The sequence below is a fragment of the Orcinus orca genome, chromosome 2 (genome assembly GCF_937001465.1).
Source record: "Orcinus orca chromosome 2, mOrcOrc1.1, whole genome shotgun sequence".
NCBI lineage: Eukaryota > Metazoa > Chordata > Mammalia > Artiodactyla > Delphinidae > Orcinus > Orcinus orca.
In genome coordinates this window covers 56049430-56069843 of record NC_064560.1, presented here as the reverse complement: position 1 = coordinate 56069843, position 20414 = coordinate 56049430, and the positions used below count along the sequence as shown (strand labels likewise).

General features: G+C 46.4%; 1 protein-coding gene across 5 annotated transcripts in view; it reads left to right on the top strand.

The window, feature by feature from the left end:
• APBA2 (amyloid beta precursor protein binding family A member 2) overlaps nucleotides 1–20414 on the top strand; it is a 204146-nt gene that overhangs the window by 89282 nt on the left and 94450 nt on the right. For 4 of the 5 annotated variants that reach the window (XM_049705674.1, XM_012536190.3, XM_033403017.2 and 1 more), the window contains one exon: nucleotides 414–467. The exons of the other annotated variant lie outside the window; for it this stretch is intronic. The gene's annotated coding sequence lies outside the window, so the exon portion shown is untranslated. The remainder of the gene's footprint in view (nucleotides 1–413; nucleotides 468–20414) is intronic. 5 annotated transcript variants of the gene reach the window in all.

The following is a 20414-nucleotide window of genomic DNA, read 5'->3' as shown; positions in this document are numbered from 1 at the left end:
TTTTCATCCCCCTGCAGTCCCCACACGCACACCCACCTCTTCTGAAAGTGTCCCAGAATACCGGTTCTGCCAACTAGCGGGGTCAAGCTTTGTTGTGGGAAAATACATATTCATGAGGGCTTTGAGGAGCTTCATTGAAATGCTGAGAGTCTCTGCAGCCAGAGTGATACATAAGCCATCGCTTTATTTGTCCAACACAATGTGAAGGCAATAATCGTGTGATGAATGGCTAAAGAAACATTTTAAGTATTTGTTTCGGTGTGATTTCTGATCATCTCATTAGAATTACAATCGGTTCACTTTCCCAGGTATTCAAAGCCTCTCACTCATTTAAATCTCTATGCTCTATAGGAGCACCCTTATCATTCCTGAAACCAAAGTAAATTCCTCTCTTTTCTTCTGTTTTATTCCAGAAAGATTTCATCATCAGGAGGGTTTTCGGGACCTTACCAAACCGCTAGTTTTCGGTAAGAAATAAGAGGTAACCTTGCATGGCGTGAGGTTTTGCTTCTGACGTGTGTGAAACGGGGCTGTCTTACTGGAGGGACGCTGCCCTGCGGGTGGGGCTGGGCAGCTGTCCTAGTTCTTTCCCTCCTGGGGAGCTGGGTCTGTATAATCAGTACTAATCTGAGCACAGAGCATCTGAAGCTGGGGTCTGGTTCACAGTCAAGGGCTGTTGAGCCTTGGGGCCACTGCTGGGCACTTATGTTGTGTCCACGAAAAATTAATCAGTCATTCTAAGAAAGAAATGGAACATTTTGTTCAAGCCCAATTTGAGGATTATAACCCAGGAAGCGCATCTCAGAAAGCTCTGAGAACTGTTCTGTCTGTTGCAAGTCAAGGCATAGTTATATAAGTTTCTTGAGACGGAGGGCTACACATCAAATGACTTCTTATTGACAGTTTACATGATCCAGATCTAAGCATCATTGTGACCCCTTACGAGATCAAGAAGAGTGTTATCTTTTAAGGCCTTGTCCCATTGATGCTCGGGGAGTGTTGCCTTTCATGCTTGAGCAGGTATTTCTGTGATGGGGGAGGTTTGGTCGATGCACAGTGCAGACACACAGTGCACAGTGAGGGGAGAGAGGAGGCCACAGGGCAGAGAAAATGTTTTGTTTAGATTTTTCTGGTCTTGCCATAAATATGTATTTTATTTCTCAGTTGCCCGGAAGTGATGCCTCCCCCAGGCTCCCCAGTGCACACACGACATCCCCTCCTCATTATACTATGCTTCTGTAAACCACAGTCCTCATGGTGTTACCAAACTCCGGTTCGGGTGCTCACCACTCAAAAGCCAGTCATTCGGGAGGCAAGTGTCAGTAGAAAGGAAAGGTGCAATCTGAGGAGATCGTGGACTCATGTCCAGAGACCAACTCCGAAGATTTTAATCAGCCAGGACAGTTTTTAAAGGGAAAAATGGGGGAAAGAATCTGAGTGAATCATCGAGGCAAGAGGTTGCGTTCTGCATCATTCTCCATTGTGTGCGGTCTGGCGACTCTTCAGATGTTGCCTTGCCCACGTGATCTGCCTGCAGGGCTGCTGCAGGGGTAGAGGGCTAGTTAGTCTTTTTTTTTTAAAAGATCTTTTTGATGTGGACCATTTTTAAAGTCTTCATTGAATTTGTTACAATATTGCTTCTGTTTTATGTTTTGTTTTTTTGGCTGTGAGGCATGTGGGATCTTAGCTGCCTGACCAGGGACGAAACCTGCACCCCCTGCATTGGAAGGGGAAGTCTTAACCACTGGCCTGCAAGGGAGGTCCCAGCTAGTCATTCTTTAACTACTTAATTCTTCATTCTTACTTCTTTCTATCTAGGAAAAAATTGACAGGTTAGGCAAGGCATGGTACACATTCAGGAGAGCCTAAGTCAGGAGTTAGTTTCAATTGCTTCGTGATCTCATTCCTATAATTAGGTTTTTAAGGTTTGAGGGGGACAGAAATGGGTAAACAGGAAAGGGGCAAAAGTGCTGCTTTCAGTGGATTCCATCATTTATTTGTGTAACTCCCACCAGATTCCTGTTCAGATTGAAAGTAGATACACATCACCAACAGTGCATACTGTTTGAAACCTTCCTCTATTACTGGTCTACGAGAAGTCCACCATTTTGAAGTGCCAGGATGCCGAGTAGAAGACTTTAACTCTGATTACAAAGAGCACTCTTTTTTTAAAATAATTAATTAATTAATTTATTTATTTTTGGCTGCATTGGGTCTTCATTGCTGCGCACGGGCTTTTCTCTAGTTGCGGCGAGCGGGGGCTACTCTTTATTGTGGTGCGCAGGCTTCTCATTGCGGTGGCTTTTCTTGTTGCGGAGCATGGGCTCTAGGCGCATGGGCTTAGTAGTTGTGGCACACAGGCTCAGTAGTTGTGGCTCGTGAGCTCTAGAGCACAGGCTCAGTAGTTGTGGCACATGGGCTTCGTTGCTCCGTGGCACGTGGGATCTTCCCAGACCCGGGCTTGAACCCATGTCTCCTGCATTGGCAGGTGGCTTCTTAACCACTGCGCCACCAGAGAAGCCCACAAAGAGCCCTCTTAAGCTTTACCAGGGGTGAGGGGCGGCCCCGAGTCGCTGCCACCCTGTGGGTGAAGCTGTCCTGTGGCCCTCATCCCACTGACCCACGGTGGGCTCTTGGCTTCCTCTTGCCCTGGAGGGCCTGTATGAGCAGATTTGCACAGGTCTGTAGGCCAGGTGCCAGGCAAGCACCTGGTACAGGGGAGGTTTGTAGGATATGGGTTCTGGGCTGAAGGTGCTGGCCTCTTCTTCTGGGGCCAAAGACACGCCGGTGGCTGGGTAGTAGGGAAGCTGGTGTATGGGTTGGAGTATGTCTGAAGAAGAGAACATCGTTAGGGGTTAGGAGGCCGAGCCAGGCATGGTGAGCATGATGACCAGAGCAGGTCCCAGGTTCTGGTGGATTCCATGGGTTCTTATGCATTCATGGTGTCGACTGAAAAAAAAAAAAGCACAACCTAAAGGTTAAGAATTATGTTTCATTTGGTGGACTTTCTGAGGACTTCAAGCCCAGGCACAGCATCTCAGGTAGCTCTAAGTGACTGCCCTGAAGAGGCAAGGGAGGGGGAGCCAGGACATATAGAAGTTTTTGCAACAAAATCATGTAGTCGGAACATCAAAAGATTACTCTTAACCAAAGAAAACCAGATATGTCAAGTTAAGGAATTAAGTGCTTTTCTATGTATGAGAAGATGCAAGAGTCTGGGCTCACTGAAATCATTCCTTTGATGTGCACCTCAGCTCTCTGGGGCCAGTATCCTGTGTTTTCTCATCCTAAGTTCCCTCAGGGCTCACAGCTGGGGCTATGGTAATGGCCGACGGCTTGATGGCCGCAGCATCCTTTGTTTGCTCATACTGCAGGCAACATTTTTCATCCACAGTGGGAAGGAGCATTTGCTAGTTGCATGGAGCAGCGCTGGGCAGCTGTCCAGAGTGTCGTGTGTAGGGTGGCTTTGGGACAACCAAAGGAGAGGGAAACTGCATTCCCCAACGGGGAAGCTCTGTGTGAATTCTGAGGATGATGACGACCACCAGTGGAGATGGGATACTGGAGTGTCTAGACAATGGTTCAAAGCCATCGTTTTGCCCCTGGGGTAGCAGAAGAACACAGGCCTCGCTCCTTGGAGCTGCTGAGAGATCATTGTTTTGTAAAGCAAGGCAGCTTCATTTATTCCACTCGCTAATCCAGCATCTACCCTGCGTCTGCGGTGCTAATCACTGTGTTGTGCTTGGGCAGGAATTCCCTCACGTCAAATTGGGGAGCGTTCTTGTCCCAAATGTCCTAGATGGATTCCATGGTGGCTTTGAAACCTCACACCTCAGATTGGGACTTGAACCCAGTCACACCTCGGGTGGGCCTTGAACCCACAATTTCCCAGCTGAAACTGCACACCTGGTCTCAGGACTTAAGGAGGCTCAGGTTCTTTATGTCTCGATGCAGAAAGACTTCAGCAAGAGGCAAAGTGATAGGTAAGAAGTATACTTATTAATGTAGGACGCTTGTGAAGGCTACAAGCAGACAGGCAAGAGGGCTCTGCCCTGGGAACTAAGTGGGAAAGCGGGTTTATTTAGAGAGATACACACCCCATAGACAGAGTGTGGTTCATCTCAGAAGGTGAGAGGCCCTGAAATATGGGGTGATTAGTTTTTATGGGCTGGGTAATTTCATAGCTAACGAGTGGGAAAAGAAGGGGCAGTGATTTCCAGGAATCAAACCACCACCCACTTTTCGGCCTTTTATGGTCGGCCTCAGAACTTTCATGGCCCCTGTGGATGTGTCAGTTAGCTAGTGTATTACAATGAGCATGTAACGAGGCCCAAGGTCCACCAGAAGTCGAACCTTCTGCCATCTTGGGCCTAGTCGGTTTTAACTGGTTTATGTCATGTCCTCCACGGCTCTGTCATTCTTTTAATGGTTGTGCCCTGCCCCCTCCCCCAGCTCAGCTTTGAGAGTGTGCGAGTGGGGCACAGCCACAAGGCATTTAAGGGGCATAGAACAATCAGCCCCCCTCCAAGGAAGCGGAGGGTGAAACCTCAGAGGAGTTGTATGATTTTTAATGGGTTTGGGCATAGGAATCAATGAGTATTTTTCTGAACATTTCCTCAGCTGTCAGTCTTCAAAGCTTGTGAATTTACTTTTGTGCTCTCAGCAAAGCCTTTTCCTTCCGGTTTGATTTTCCACTTAGAGTTGTAAACATACTTAAGCCTTAAATAGAGTAGATGCGTCAACCGCCCTCCGCTGCGAAAATGCTGAAGAATTTTGGGGGATTCTGGAAGGGGAGGAGATTTTTATTATAATTGACAGTAGGGATAGCTTGTGAAGGTGTTGCAGGAAGGGTGACCCCTTCCGGGGCCCGAGAGTGGGCTCTTGTCTAACACTCGCAGATGAACTGTCCGAGGAGACACACGTGCTGACAAAGCAGGAGACTTTATTGGGAAGGGGCGCCCGGGCAGAGAGCAGAGGGTAAGGGAACCCAGGAGGACTGCTCTCCACGTGGCTCGCAGTCTCAGGTTTATGGTGATGGGGTTAGTTTCCGGCTTGTCTCTGGCCAATCACTCTGACTCAGGGTCCTTCCTGGTGGTGCGTGCATCTCTCAGCCAAGATGGATTCCAGCACGAGGGTTTCTGGGAGGTTGTCAGGACATACTATGGGCTGGCGTCTCCTGCTTCCTTTCAGCCACTCCCGAATTCTCCCTTTAGTTTTCCGTGGCAGCACCGTGTTCTTTATCGGCACCTCCTGTTGTGAGACAACTCAGGCAAGCGGTTATCATCGTTCCTGGCCAAGGTGGGCGGCTTTGGTCAGCGGTTCCCTAACAGAGATGTTACTGATGGAGAAGTAGTCTCACAAATGGTGGTGAAATTCTGGCCTTCTGGGAGCCCAGGGTCTAGCAGCCACCACACTCCATCTGCTTTCTAGGGACTTTCCACCATGAAATTGGCTTCTTGAGGATTTTCTTAACGAGATTGGAATTGTCATTGCATTCTGATGGATACCATGGGGCAGTTCTGTTTGTGCCTCTAGGGTATAAGGTATTTCCTTCTTCTGAGTCCAAAAAAGACCTAGTGGAATATTTATGCATCCCAAAATATCATTAGAGTATCAAAATCAGCTGCAAATGATGAGAGGCCAAGCTCTCTTGCCAGTTGCACTCACCCATCTGCAGTGTGGCGGGACCATCATTTAAGTGAATATACTCATCAGGGTTCTCTGCAGAAAAGCATATTTCTTCTGTGAGAGAAAAGTGGCAATGAGATGGATTTTTTTTTTTTTTTTTTTTTGCGGTACGCGGGCCTCTCACTGTTGTGGCCTCTTCCATTGCGGAGCACAGGCTCTGGACGCGCAGGCTCTGGACGCGCAGGCTCAGCGGCCATGGCTTACGGGCCCAGCTGCTCCGCGGCATGTGGGATCTCCCTGGACCAGGGCACGAACCTGTGTCCCCTGCATCGGCAGGCGGACTCTCAACCACTGCGCCACCAGGGAAGCCCGAGATGGATATTTTTAACTGACAGTTTTGCCAGAATGAATCTCTGGGAGGAGAGATCTTCAGAGAGTAGAGACCTGGGTATATTTATTTTTCTACCACAAGGGAACCGTTCTGTAACTTCAGAATACTCATCCTCAGAGTGTGCCTGCTGTCCTTCCACAGGATAACTTTGTGAATATGCTTCCACTCATAGTAAAATTTGGGGGCTGTGTTCTAGTTTCTTCCCCCTGGGAGAATTAAACTCTAGGCCTCACTATTGCTATGATATCTATCCACCAGGCCCTTGATCTGTAAAATGCGTGAGTCATAATTATAGAAATTCAGTGATCATCCTGAAGGAATGTTGGAAAGATTAATAAGCTGTGTTTAAATCATGGGCAAGTCTCAGAAAATACATGAAGTTAGAAGATGTTGCATTTGTGAAAATGGCTGGCTCTTAGGATGTCAGCATGCCCTTGCACAAGTACAAACACATGCCAGTGCTGTGTAAAATCTGGCCGAGAATGGTCCTAAAACATAAGATCCTAAGAAAGACAGAGATATTCCCAGTCACCAGACAGTAAAATAAAACACGAAGTGGAGCTTCTGTAAGAGTGGGGGAGTGAGGTTCCTGATGGAAAGTGGCGGTTCAGGTTTGTGATATCTTAGTAGGAGAGACAGAATCGGATGGGTGGACAGGGTAGTGAGCCTTGTAAAAGATGCTTACCTGTCTGGGAACCCAGGTGATGGCAGAGGTGTGTTATTGACCAGGTGGGAAAGGATGCAGGACAGCGGTTGTCCATATGGGAAAAGAGCAAATGAGATCCCTACCTCACAGCATACACACAGGTCAATGCCAATAGGACTCAAGACGTAAATGAAGGGCATGATGTTAAAATACATAGAAGAGATTTTCTGTTTGCGCTTGAGGTAGGAAAAGGTAAGACATACACTTGCGCACAGACACATCATAAAAGACCATTAATATTGGCAACTTCCTTAAGGGAAGGGGCACTAAAGTTTAAAGCAAACTACTAGCTGGAATAAATATCTGTGATGCAGTCTCTGTAAGAGATTGGTATTCTGTCTGTATAAAGAACTCTTTCAGGGCTTCCCTGGTGGCGCAGTGGTTGAGAGTCCCCCTGCCGATGCAGGGGACACGGGTTCGTGTCCCGGTCTGGGAAGATCCCACGTGTTGCGGAGCGATTGGGCCCGTGAGCCATGGCCGTTGAGCCTGCGCGTCCAGAGCCTGTGCTCTGCAACAGGAGAGGCCACAACAGTGAGAGGCCCACGTAACGCAAAAAAAAAAAAAAAAAAAAAAAGGACTCTTTCAGATCAATAAGGAAAAAACAACATAATTGAAAAAAGTGGGCCAATAAGAAGAAGAAGAAGGTGTTAAGGTTTTCAAGCCTGAACAGTGTGTTCATGGCTGTTGGTGAGCTTGCTCTCTACCCCTGCTTCTCTTGTGTTTGAAAAGTTGATAAAAGAAGAGGTTCTGTTGAACGCCTCAGTGTAATTGAATGGGGTCCTACTGCTCTCCGCTTACAAAATCAGACTCACAAATGTTGGTAGAAAAAAAAAGTTGTCTTTAATCAGAATGCCGGCAATCTGGGGAGATGGTGGACTCAGTGTCCCCCAGAAACCACCTCCGAAGATTCTGCTTGGCCACGAAAGTTTTTAAAGAGGAAAAAGGGGAAGTAATCTCAGTTAATCATGGAGATGGGAGGGTCAGACTTGTCGCCCTCCCTGCCGTGTGCAGGCTTGTCAGTCCTCGTGATCTTTCTTTAGATGCCAACTTGTTCACACAGTTTGTTCACGTGATTACTGAAGGGGAAGCTGGGGAAGAGATCTGGTCATCTGTTAATTCCTCATTCTTCATTTCTACGTCTTTGATCTACGGAAAGAACTGACAGGTTAGGCAAGGTATTGTGTGATCAAAAGATTTGAAAGGTGTGCTTGGGCCGGAGATGAGTAGAGCCTGTGGGTGCCTGGTTTAAGGTTAGTGACAGTGTAGCTCTGCTAAAGTGACAAGGAAAGGGGCTTCCTGCTAAAGGTGGTTTCCTGCAAAGAACTGCTTACATCACATGTGTGCTCCACACAGCCTCACTGCTCCTGTGTCCCTCTGGCGGGGCTGTCTTGCTCCTTTGCATTGGCTAATAATCCTCTAACTCACTGTAATTGCTGACTTCCTGGGCTGACCATTTTACAGGCAGTTCTGCATTCCTCTCTTCATTGAAATGCTCAGGACTTCTTTTTTCTCCCCCAGCTTTATCGAGGTATAACTGGTCTACCAAAAACCTGCACGTCATTCATGTATACATCTTGCTGAGTTTGGACAGATGTATCCACTTGTGTGACCGTCACCACAATCTAGGCAATAAACATACCCATTGTGTCCGAAGGTTTCCTTGTATCCCTTTGTTTTTTTGTTTGTTTTGTAGTAAAAACACTTCACATGAGATCTACCTTCTTAAAAGTTTTTTTTAGAAACACAGCATCTCTTACTGTTAACTAGGTGCTGTGCTGTGTGGCATCTCTCTAGAACCGATTCATCTCGCAAACTTGACACTTTATACCCCCCTCCAATCCCCCCCATTTTATTGTCTACCTCTGTCCCATTGACTGTTTCAGATGCCCCACATAAGAGGAATAATGCAGGCTCCATCCTTCTCTGACTGATGTATTTCACTTAGCATAATGTCTTCCAGATCCCTCCATGTTGTTGCAAATGGTAAGGTCTCCTTCTTTTTAAAGGCTGGGTCCTGTTCCACTGTCTGTGTAGACTGCATTGTCTCTATCCCATCATCTGTCGGTGGACATGGGTTGTTTCCATGTCTCAGCTGAGTGAGCCAGGCTTTGCACAGTGGTCTGGCTGGGTTCCTTCAACAGCAGCGTCCGTGCAGGTGGTCTTTTCGGCGCTCTTTCTGGCTCTCTTTTCTGTGTGCTTCTCTCCATCTCGATGGACAGGGCTCACAGGCTCCCTTTTCAGAAGCTTTAGTTGGGCATTTAAGCCACATTTAAGCCTGCCCTGTGCTCTCCTGCCTGAACGCTGATCTCTTTGTGGGCTTGTTCACCCACTTGTTCTGACACTTCACCGTGTCCACCATGGATCGTCGACGCTCAGGGAACCTGTGATCGCTGTGTAGCTCTGACTTCTCACACTTTCAGAAGCTCATTTTCCTCATCTGTCAAGTGGGGACTCATGGTTTGGGGGCGTGGTCGTGAGAATGAACCACATCACAGATGGGGAGGGAGTAGCACATAAAAGCTCCCCACTGCTGTCATTTCCTTCCTTGGAGGAAGCAGAGAGCAGCCATTCCGATCTGCTTTCCAGCCTTTGTGTGTATGTTCTCAAGTACTTGGAAACGTCTGCTCTGACACCATTTATTTTTTTAAAGTTGCATGTTAGGAGAGAAAAATTTCATCAACACCTTTTTTAAAAAATGAAAAATGTGTCAAGAAAATAGCACTCCGAGCTGCCACTCTGTTGAGCCCAACATAATTTGTGTGATTAAATGAAAGGAAGTTAGCCATTTCTGTATGTAATTTTTTATTAATGATATTCAGATCCAGTTAATTATATCCAGTTCTAATTAATTACATGTGTACATTGGTCTTCTCCAACTGTGCTCTGTGGAGTCCCAGGAGATGGTCCCGAAAATAGCAGCCCACATTCAGGTCGGGCTGGGACACACTGTGTGTACTGTCCCCCTCTTGGGTCCCAGAGTGCCGTATTAAAGGCCTTGACAAGTCCTGCAAGAAAGCAACTCATTTAATTCACTTAACACATCATTTTCCAAACTTATTTTTACCATACGTGCTTCTAGATCCACCAGGAAATGCTACTTGAAGTCAGAACAGTTCTTATACCCTAGCTTGGTCTTGGACTGCTTGATACACAGCGTTTATGTTTATGGAGACATTCCTGAAGTCTCCCCGAGCAACACAGCTGGGGTCTCCCCCATTGTGACAGATTGTCCTGCAAAGAGTTGTGTTTTCATACAGTCTGTGGTTACTGCAGACTCAGCTTGGACCAGTCACGTGATCTCCTTCAGTCAGTTTACGCATCTGTAGGGAAAAATGGGGGTGGCATGCCAGCCCTTCAGGGGGGCTGTCAAGGTGAAGGTTAGTCCTTGGAAGTGCCCCCGCCACTCCTGCCTATGCCCGTCTGTGGCAGAGACCCTCATTCACAAGAAAGGCCAAGTCGTCGACCGTGTCCTGGCCTCAGGGCTCAGATCTGAGACTCAGCTCCTGGCAAGGTCCTCCTAGGAGGTGTGAAAGGGAGCACCTGACCTCCGCTTTGGTGATCAGCCTCCGGGGGATGTGTCCAGTGCTTCGGCGGCCGTGCACCCTGAGTGTTAAGGGAGGTGACGAGTGGACCCCGGGGGAAGGTGGCCCGTCAGTGTAGTCGGTTGTGCAGAAGGAGGTGACACTTGACCACACATCTCAAAAGGTGAGTGTGCTTTCCTGGGAGAGAGAAGGACGGAAGTGGGGCAGGACCGGGGTGGGGGGCCTGATGCAGGAGCCAGAGGATGAGGTAGCAGGGGCCAGACTGTCCTGTTTTTTTTTTTGTTTTTTGTTTTGTTTTGTTTTGTTTTTTGCGGTACGCGGGCCTCTCACTGCTGTGGCCTCTCCCGTTGCGGAGCATAGGCTCCGGATGTGCAGGCTCAGCAGCCATGGCTCACGGGCCCAGCCGCTCCGCGGCATGTGGGATCTTCCCGGACCGGGGCACAAACCCATGTCCCCTGCATTGGCAGGCGGACTCTCAACCACTGCGCTGCCAGGGAAGCCCCAGACTGTCCTGTTTAGGCGGACATGCAGAACGTCAGGCAGGGCTTCACCAGGGGGCTGATGCCAGAGATGAATGTGGAAGTGGGGTGCAGGGGTGAAGCCCTGAGCCCTGGTGACGCCTCGTGTGGCCCTGGGGAGAGATGATGCATTGAAGGCTGTGGGGTGGACGAGGGCCCCAAGGAGAGACCCTGGGGGAAGAGTGTGGGGAGGGTCCCTCCTGGAGAGGGAGTGGTTGGCGGGGGGCAGGAGGTGGGAACTCAGGAGAGAGAAGAACTTCTTTGAGGTGGGGAAGAATTGTTGGATCCCCGCTTCAGGAGGGGTGGAGGCGCTTTTGAGGGGTGGGTGGAAGCAGGGAGTCAGGCCGTGGTTGGGGGTGGACTCGGTGAGGAGCCGCAGGGGCCTGAAAGTGGGCAGAAACCAGGGCGGGCAGGCTCGGGACTCTCAGTGGCCATGGCCGGGTGGTGGCAGGTGGGAGACAGAGAAGGATTTTACAAATTTATTTATTTATTTTTGGCCACGTTGGGTCTTCGTTGCTGGGCGCGGGCTTTCTCTAGTTGCGGCGAGCGGGGGCTACTCTTCTTTGTGGTGCGCAGGCTTCTCACAGCAGTGGCTTGTCTTGTTGCGGAGCACAGGCTCTAGGCGCACGGGCTTCAGTAGTTGTGGCTCTTGGGCTCAGTAGTTGTGGCTCACGGGCTCTAGAGCACAGGCTCAGTAGTTGTGATGCATGGGCTTAGTTGCTCCGCGGCATGTGGGATCTCCCAGGCCAGGACTCGAACCCATGTCCCCTGAACTGGCAGGCGGATTCTTAACCACTGCGCCACCAGGAAAGTCCCAAGAGGAGGATTTTAAAAGACAAAGTGTATGTAGTCTTTTTCTTTTGCATGAAAACTGTCCAAGCAGGGCTGGGGGGGGGGCGGGGAGAGGAGAAAGGGTGTGAACAGAGGGAACAAGGTATTTTTCGGTGAGGATGGAAAATGGATGTTGGGTGTGGGTCAGGGATGTGGGGAGAAGAGGTAGGTGTGAGGTTGCAGCGAGGAGGGAGAGGGGCTTGGGCGCTGGTGGAGAGAGCTTCTGATTTTCTGGAGGGAGAAGAATCCAGGCATTTCCAGCGGTGACTCTCTTCTCTCTGGGAGGCAGCGTTAAGCTTGTGATAGCAGAAAGGAATCCCCGTGATGGAAATACATCTGGCACCTGCGTTAATCTTTTGAACGAATATCTCCAGTCGTGGCCACTGTGCTTTGGGACGGTGGATACGGTTCATCTTAGGTCGATTCTGAGAGTCGTCCCCAAGGACGACCCCCAACATTGTTTTCAGCCATGACGGTGCTGGCGTATCTGTGCGGCTTCCCCAAGTCCTGGCTGAGGAAAAGCGGTGCTCCTTGGGATGTGTGTCTGGTGTTTTTGTCGCTGCTCTGTCTTGCCAGCCCTGCTTTGGGTCCTGCAGCCCAGAGTGTGGTGGGAGAGCTCGGGAGCTGTTCCAGGCTGAGACCTGGCAGTTGCCAAAGAAAATTTACTCTCTCCTCTGATGCCGTGAGATTTCACATCAGAAAAATCAAACAGCTTTGGGGACTGATTAGCTTAGAGATAAATCCTAACTTCCTCCCCTTCCCTCAAGCCTCTGGGGGGTTGGAGTGGGTATGCAAGCCGGGCTGGAGTTTGCAGCATCCTGGCTGTGCCCAAGTTCATTGCAAGGACTCTGTCGGGCTCTGGAAGCCCCGCTGGCCTCTGTTCCTCTGTGAGGTTCTGTGTGGGCACAGGGCAGCCTGGGAGGCAGGCCCCCTTTGCCTGTGATTTCCCTTCTCTCTGCCAGCTCATTCCTCCCTCCCCTACCCCTCCCCAGCTGATCCAGAAGCAGCAGTAGCATCCCTCTTCTGCCCTGTGCCAGACAGCCGTAGAAGCAGGCTGAATCAGAGCTCCTTCAACTCTGAAGATAGATGTCCTGATTCCTGCTTTCCAGAGAGGAAGATAGGCTCGTGGACATGAGGTCTTAGACACGCAGAGCTGAGCTGGGCTCTGCCGGGCACAGTGTAGTGAGGGGAGCATGCATCATGCCTCCCCGGTGGACCCGGAGGCATCCCACCTCCTGCAGCTGTGGTTGCCCAAGGTCATTATTACTCCTCCAAGGCAGGAGGATACCCAGAGAGCCCCTGAGGCCCAGCCCTGCTTTGATGGAAGATTGCTTTGTGATGTGAAGCTTCTTTGTTCTCTCATCCAATAAAGGACTTGGGGTGGGGGGCAATGGGGAGTACTTAAGGAGTACAGGGTTCAGTTTTGCAAGATGGGGGATGGATGGGGGTGATGGTAGCATAGCAGTGTGAATGTACTTAATGAAGTATATGCGTAACAGTGGTCTAGATGGTAAGTTTTATGTAGTGTTTATTTGACCACAATTAAAAAACAAAAGAGAAAGAAACACAGCACCTATCTGGTAAACACTGACTCTTACTATGGGGACAACCAAGGAGACACTGAGCGCATATAGGTTCTCCCTATAGGGTTATTCTCCACGCTCTGAGTTTCCGCCTTCCCACCATTCTGGGACTTGGTTTCCAGGCTCTCCTGTTTATCTCCCCCAAATGTCATTGTCACTGTCTCTGTCCTTCTTCCAGTCTCGCCCAGGTGGGAGGCTGCTCTCTAGGGTGGTTTTACCAGGATGGGGTGTGTTTTGTGTACGTGTGTATGTCTCTGTGTGTATGTGTATGTGTGTGTGTATGTGTGTGTATTTGTGTGTATGTGTGTATTTGTCTCTGTGTGTATTTGTGTGTATGCGTGTGTGTATGTCTCTGTGTGTACGTGTGTATGCACGTGTGTGTGTGTATGTATGTGCGTATGTGTGTTGTGTGTGTCTCTGTGTGTATGTCTCTGTGTATGCATGTGCGTGCGTGTGTTGGGAAAGCTGGCTGATCCTCCTCCCAGATGCTGGGCTACCTAAAGTGACCCAGCCTGGGGACCCTCCCCAAGTGCCCTTCACCCCGCAGTGCACCAGGGGCTCTAGAGCAGGCACTGGGAAGCCTGACCCACAGAAGTTAGGGCAGCAGGCAGAGCCCCAGGTGGAAAGAAAAACCTTGAAAGACCTGCCCCTGCCCATAATATGGTGCCTTCTCTAGTCTCATCCCGATTGTGTCCCCTCCTTCACTATGACGGTCCACACCCTGTAACGACCAACTGGACTTATTAACAGAAATGACTGAAAGTGGGGAGGGGGAGGCTTTGGAGATTCACCTTTTTAAAGCGTTTGTTTTGAATTGCGTAGTGTGCATGTTATAGGCCATAACATATTTTAAAGAGTAGGCACTAGTAGATTTTATTCCATTTGCAATTTCAGGACAAAAAAAGCTGTATTACAATATGGTACAGTTTCTGTGAAGAGATTGTTCCCTAGTGTCTGTCATACTGGAGGCTAGTTTTCTGCCCTTCAGAACATGTTTTTGTTTTTTTATTTTTTAAATTTATTTATTGAAATATAGTTGATTTACAGTGTTGTGTTAGTTTCAGGTGTACAGCAAAGTGATTCAGCCATATATAAATATATATATATTCTTTTTCATATTCCTTTTCATTATAGGTTATTCCAAGATATCGACTGTAGTTCCCTGTGCTATACAGTAGGTCCTTGTGTTTTATCTGTTTTATATATAGAACATTTTTTTTTAAATAAGCTCTTTAGTTGAAATATAACAGACAGAAAAGTACAAACATTCTAAGTGTTTATTGCCATGAATTTTCTCAAACTGAACACATCTGGGTAACTACCACCCAGACAAGGAGGTAAAGCATCACCAGAACTCAAGAACCGCCCCCACCCCAGTGTCCCCTCCCAGCCACAACCTCCAACACCCAAAGGGAACTGAATCCTATCACCAAATATTTTTGCTAATTTTTTTAGTTTTCATAAATGAATTTCTACCACATGTACTCCTTTGTGGTAGCTTCTTTCGCTCAACGACAGTCATTCATAGTTGTTGCATGTGCAGTAGTTCCTTGATTGTCACTGTCAGATAGTTTTACATTGTCTAAATATATAAAAATGTATCCATTCTGCTTTTGCTGACATTTGGATCTTTCCCACGTTTTGGTCATCGTTGTTGCTGAGAACATTCTTACACGTTTGGTGTGCATCTGGTTGCATTTCTGTTGCGTATCTACCAGGGCTGGAATTGGTGGATCATAGGACGTGGATTATGTTTATATTTTAGTGAGCACCACCAGTCAGATTTCCCAAGTGGTTGGAACAAATACACTCACGAACCAGCAAGGCTAAGAGTTTCATTTGTTCCACATCCTTGCTAATCACTGGGTTGTCAGTCATCTTAGTTTTAATTCTGGTGGATGTAGAGTGGTTTTCTTTGGTTTTCATTTGCATTTGACTGAAGACTAATTTCAGTACCCTTTTTTGAATATTTTTATTGTTCTTTTGGATGTCTTCTTTTGCGAAGCTCCTGTCTTTTGCTCGTTTTCCTGTTGGGTTTTCTTTATCTTTGTGCTGTGTAGGATTCTTTATGTGTTCGATACTTGAGACCTTTGTTGGATGTATGTATGAAATGCAAATGTTTTCTCACACTTGTTTCTCACCTTCAGAGGTATCTTTCGATAAAGAGGAGTAGCTTATGAATCTTTGCCTTTAAGATAATTGCTTTTTGTGCTCTGTTTATGGAATCTATTTGTACCCCCAAAGCATGAAGACATTCTCCTATGTTAGCTTCTAGAAGCTTTATTGTTTGAACTTTCCCTTTTAGGTCTACAATCCACCTGGAGTCCATTTTTTATATATGGTGTGAGGTAGATGTCCCGATTCATTTTCCTCCTAATGGGTACCTGGTTAATCTGGCACCATTAATTACCCCACTGCTCTCTCTAATAAAGGTCTGATTCCATTTCTGGTGTTTGCCTACTGACAGCTCTCAAACCCCATCTCCTCCCTCTCCTTCTGCCCTACATCTGGGCAAGCTGGTAACAAAGCTTGCCCACAGCCTTGTGCGCTGCTGGTGGGAGGGTCAAACCACAGAAGCCTCAGCCCCTGTGTGCAGACTCTTCATGGCCTCGCTCCCTAACCACCAGGGCACTCCATCCCACTTTCTGTCAAGCCACTCACGCCATTTTTGGACAGGCTTTTGTTCCTGCCACGTGCTCCCCAGAAAGACCAGTATGTAAGTAATTAATCTCTTCATACCTTCTTTTTTGTAAAAATTGAAGTATAGTTGATTTACAGTGTCATGTTAGTTTCAGGTGTACAGCACAGTGATTCAGTTTTATATATATATTCTTTTTCAGATTCTTTTCCCTTATAGGTTATTACAAAATATTGAGTGTAGTTCCCTGTGCTATATAGTAGGTCCTTGTTGGTTATCTGTTTTATATATAGCAGTGTGTATATGTTAATCCCAAATTCCTAATTGATCCCCTGCCCCTGTTTCCTCTTTGGTAACAATAAGTTTGTTTTCTATGTCTGTGGGTCTGTTTTGTATCATTTGTATCATTTTTTTTGAGATTCCACATATAAGTGATATCATATCTTATTTGTCTTTCTCTGTCTGACTTGCTTCACTTAATATGACAATCTCTGTGTCTATCCATGTTGCTGCAAATGGCATTATTTCATTCTTTTTCATGGCTGAGTAATATTCTATAATATATATAATATAATATAGAATAGAATAGAATATATATGTCTCACATCTTCTTTATCCATTTATCTGTCAATGGACATTTAGGTTACTTCCATGTCTTGGCTATTGTAAATAATGCTGCTGTGAACATTGGGGTGCATGTATCTTGTCAAATTTGAGTATTCTCTGGATATATGTCCTGGAATGGGATTGCAGGATCATATGGTAACTCTGTTTTTAGTTCATATGTTGATATGTGTGTGGTGTCAACAGTCTCTACATCTGAACCAATTTTAGGTGGGGAGATAGATTCCACCTTCCATGGCATGATCACAGCACACTTCAGTGTCACTTTTTTTTTTTAAAAAATTTTTATTTATTTATTTATTTATTATTTTTGGCTGTATTGGGTCTTCGTTTCTGTGCGAGGGCTTTCTCTAGTTGCGGCAAGTGTGGGCCACTCTTCATCGCGGTGCGCGGGCCTCTCACTGTCGCGGCCTCTCTTGTTGCGGACCACAGGCTCCAGACGCGCAGGCTCAGTAGTTGTGGCTCACGGGTCCAGTTGCTTCGCGGCATGTGGGATCTTCCCAGACCAGGGCTCGAACCCGTGTCCCCTGCATTGGCAGGCAGATTCTCAACCACTGTGCCACCAGGGAAGCCCCTCAGTGTCACTTTTTTGTAAATGAAATTACTGTATGTATGTGAGTTTCTATTCAATTCCACTGTTTGTCTGTCCTGGTACCAATACCACAATACTTTAATTACTGTGCTTTTATAATAAGTGTTACTTCTGCTGATTTTAAGTTCTTCAGTTTTGTTATTCAAGATTCTCCTGCTTTGTTTGGTTCTTTGCATTTCCGTATAAAATTTGGAATCTTTCTGTCAATTTCCGTGTAGACATTTGCACATAGAACCCTGTTGAGATTTTGATGTGAGTCCTTTGAATCATAGATCTATTCAGAGGGAGGTGAAATCTTTATAATATTAGGTCTTCCCATACATGAACATGTAATTTCCCTCTCTTTTGGTCTATTTTAATTTCTCTTGATACATTTTGTAGTTTTGAATATACATCTTTTGTTAGATTTCTTCCAGGGTATTTGAGTATTGTTTTGGTGTTTCCTGTTGTTGCTATTATAAGTGGCATTTAAATTTTTTTTTCTGTTGTAATTGCTTTTCGTGGCTGTGTATAAACATGATTGTTTCTTATATATTTTCCTTGGATCCAGCAACTTTGTTAAATTCAGTTATTCTAATAATTTGCAGGTTCTTTTACATTTTTCAGATGCATAATCATGTTGACTATGAATAATGAGAGTGTATTTTTCCCTCTTTGCACTGATTGCAAACCCCACTTCAGTGATTCCCCACTTAGGGGCAGATCTTTCAGTATCTTACTTTAAGTTATGCTAATTTCTGTCAGCTTTTTGGTGAATACTCTATATGAGTCAGAACATTCCCTTTTTTTTTTGTTTGTTTGTTTGTTTTTTTTTTTCTCAGAGGGTGGATTTTTGTGGACCACCTTGTCCCCACATTCTACTCCACTGTCCCTCTTTTCTGCTACCTTTATGTTCAGAACCTTCCATCTGTTCCCTTTGTTCTCTTCTCTTACAGTACTCTGTCTCCTTCCCTATAATTATACTTATCACCCTCTAGGCAGAGATTAGTGAATTGTTCCGGTATTTCCCCTTGGGGTTGTGAGCAGCTTGTGAGCAGGGACATTGCTTCTTGGCCTCCTATCTTCTATAGCGCCTGGGTTTACAAGGATTTTGGTAAGTAGTAGTCAACTTAAATCCAAAGCTTTGAGGAGGGAGATCAGAGAAACACATTTTTTAGGACTCCCCTCTCTGGAAGCCCTTTATTAATGCAGTAGTGAAATCGGCAATTGTAGGAGAAATCTTATATAGAAAAAGTGCCGAGAAGACGTTGACCCTTTGGGTAGAACTGAGGGAGGTCACTTCCTTCCCATGTAGACCTTTGTTTAAGTTTTAAAGCTGGTAAGTATCCTGTGTGACTTTTTGTAGACTGGGGAGGTAGAAACTGGACTGTGTCTAAGGTCTAGGTAAAGCTCAAATGTGTAATGAAAGTTTAATATATATTTTGGTGTTGCATGAGGATGATGAGGGTTGGTTCTGGAGGACAGCTTCTCTTCTAGATTCTTCTTCTGTAAAATGGGTATAATAATAGCCCCTACCACATAAGGTCGTTGTGAGGATTATGTAGGTTAATTCTTACGAAGCACTTAGAGAAACAGCTGGCACGTAGTTAGCATTAAAAAAACGATTAGCTGTTATTACTCTATGGCAGTTGTTTTATGTGCAGTATCTTACTTATCCACATACTAACTCAAGGTGTTGCCCCTCAGTTTTCTGAAGCTCACGAATGTCAAATAACTGCTTTAAGATCACACAGCTATAGGAACTTCCCTGGTGGTCCAGTGGTTAAGACTCCGTGCTCCCAATGCAGGGAGCCCGGGTTCAATCCCTGGTCAGGGAACTAGATCCCACATTCCGCAACTAAAGATCCTGCACGCTGCAACTAAGACCCGGCGCAGCCAAATAAATAAATAAATATTAAAAAAAGAAAAGATCACACAGCTCTAAAGTGGCAGAATTGGAGTTTGAACTCAGTATTATTTGACTCCAAGTCTGTGTTCTTTTCATTATGCTGCCCTTTTAGAAGGACAGCAGCATGGTGAAGTTTGACATTGTTTTGAACATGAATCTCTGGATAAAATTGTTCAGTCTTGTCTTTGTGGCTCCCAGTCTTCACAGATTTTTGTTACCTGCAAACCCATGTATCAGAACCTGACTTTGTGTTAAGAATGTGATTCTCATCCGCCTAGAGCAGGGTTTTGCATCCTCAATGCTACTGATATTTTGGGCTGGATAATTCTTTGCTGTGGAGGCTGTCCTGTGCATTGTAGGATGCTTAGCAGTATCCTTGGTGTCTATGCACTAGACACCCATAGCAACTTCTCTCCACCAGGTGTGACAACCAGAAATGTCTCCAGATGTTGCCACATGTCTCCTGTGGGTCAAAATTGCCCCTGATTGAGGACCATTAAGACCAGAAGTATAAATGTAATATTCATTATGTCATCTGTCCCCAGTACGTTTGTATGTAAGAGGGGACAAGCCCTCAATGAAACAATCCTAAAGAGCAGCTATTTTCAACTTTTACCAGTCTTTCTAAGCTCAAGCAACTGCCACTGCTGCTTCCCTTGACTCTCACATCACATCATCTTCTAAGTCACTAAGAAACATTGCTCTGCCCACCCTGAATTAGCTTTCTAGGGCTGCCATAACAAAATACCACAAACTGGGTAGATTAAACAACAGAAATGAGTTTCATTACAGTTCTAGAGGCTGGAAGTCCAAGATCTGCCTGGCAGAGTTGGTTTCCTTTTGAGTATTCTTTCCTGGGCTTGCAGATAGCTGACCTCTTGCTGCCTCTTCACATAGTTGTCCCTCTGTGCATGCGTACCCCTGTGTCTCTTTGTGGGTCCAGCTTTCCTCTTCTTCTAAGGATGCCAGTCAGTTTGGATTAAGGCTCACCCTGTTGGCCATATTTTAAGTTCATCACCTCTTCAAAGGCCCTATCTCTGAATACAGTCACATTCTTAAGTACGGGGGGTGAAGGCTTCAACGTACAGAATTTGGTGGCACAGTTCAACCCGTACTCCCACCCACGGAACCCATCTGTCCATCTCGGTATCCACCCTTCTTTCCTCCAGTCTCAGAAGATGAACCATATCTCCTGCTAGTTTTAGTCACGACCAAATCCGCCTCTAAGCTCCCAATCCCCAGTCTCCTCTGAGACCTTTCTCCAGCAGTTACCTCCCACTACTCTGAAACGCCATGTCCCCTACATCTTCATCCTCTCTCTCATCACTGGATCTTTTTCTTCTCTTTTTTTTTTAATGGCTCTTTCTTCTTTGTTCAATAATATGCTCCTGTCTTCCATTCTTGGCCACGTGGCCCTGGGGTTTTTGCTCTTCTGTCTTCTTCTGTCGCGACTGTTCCCGGGGATCCAAAGGT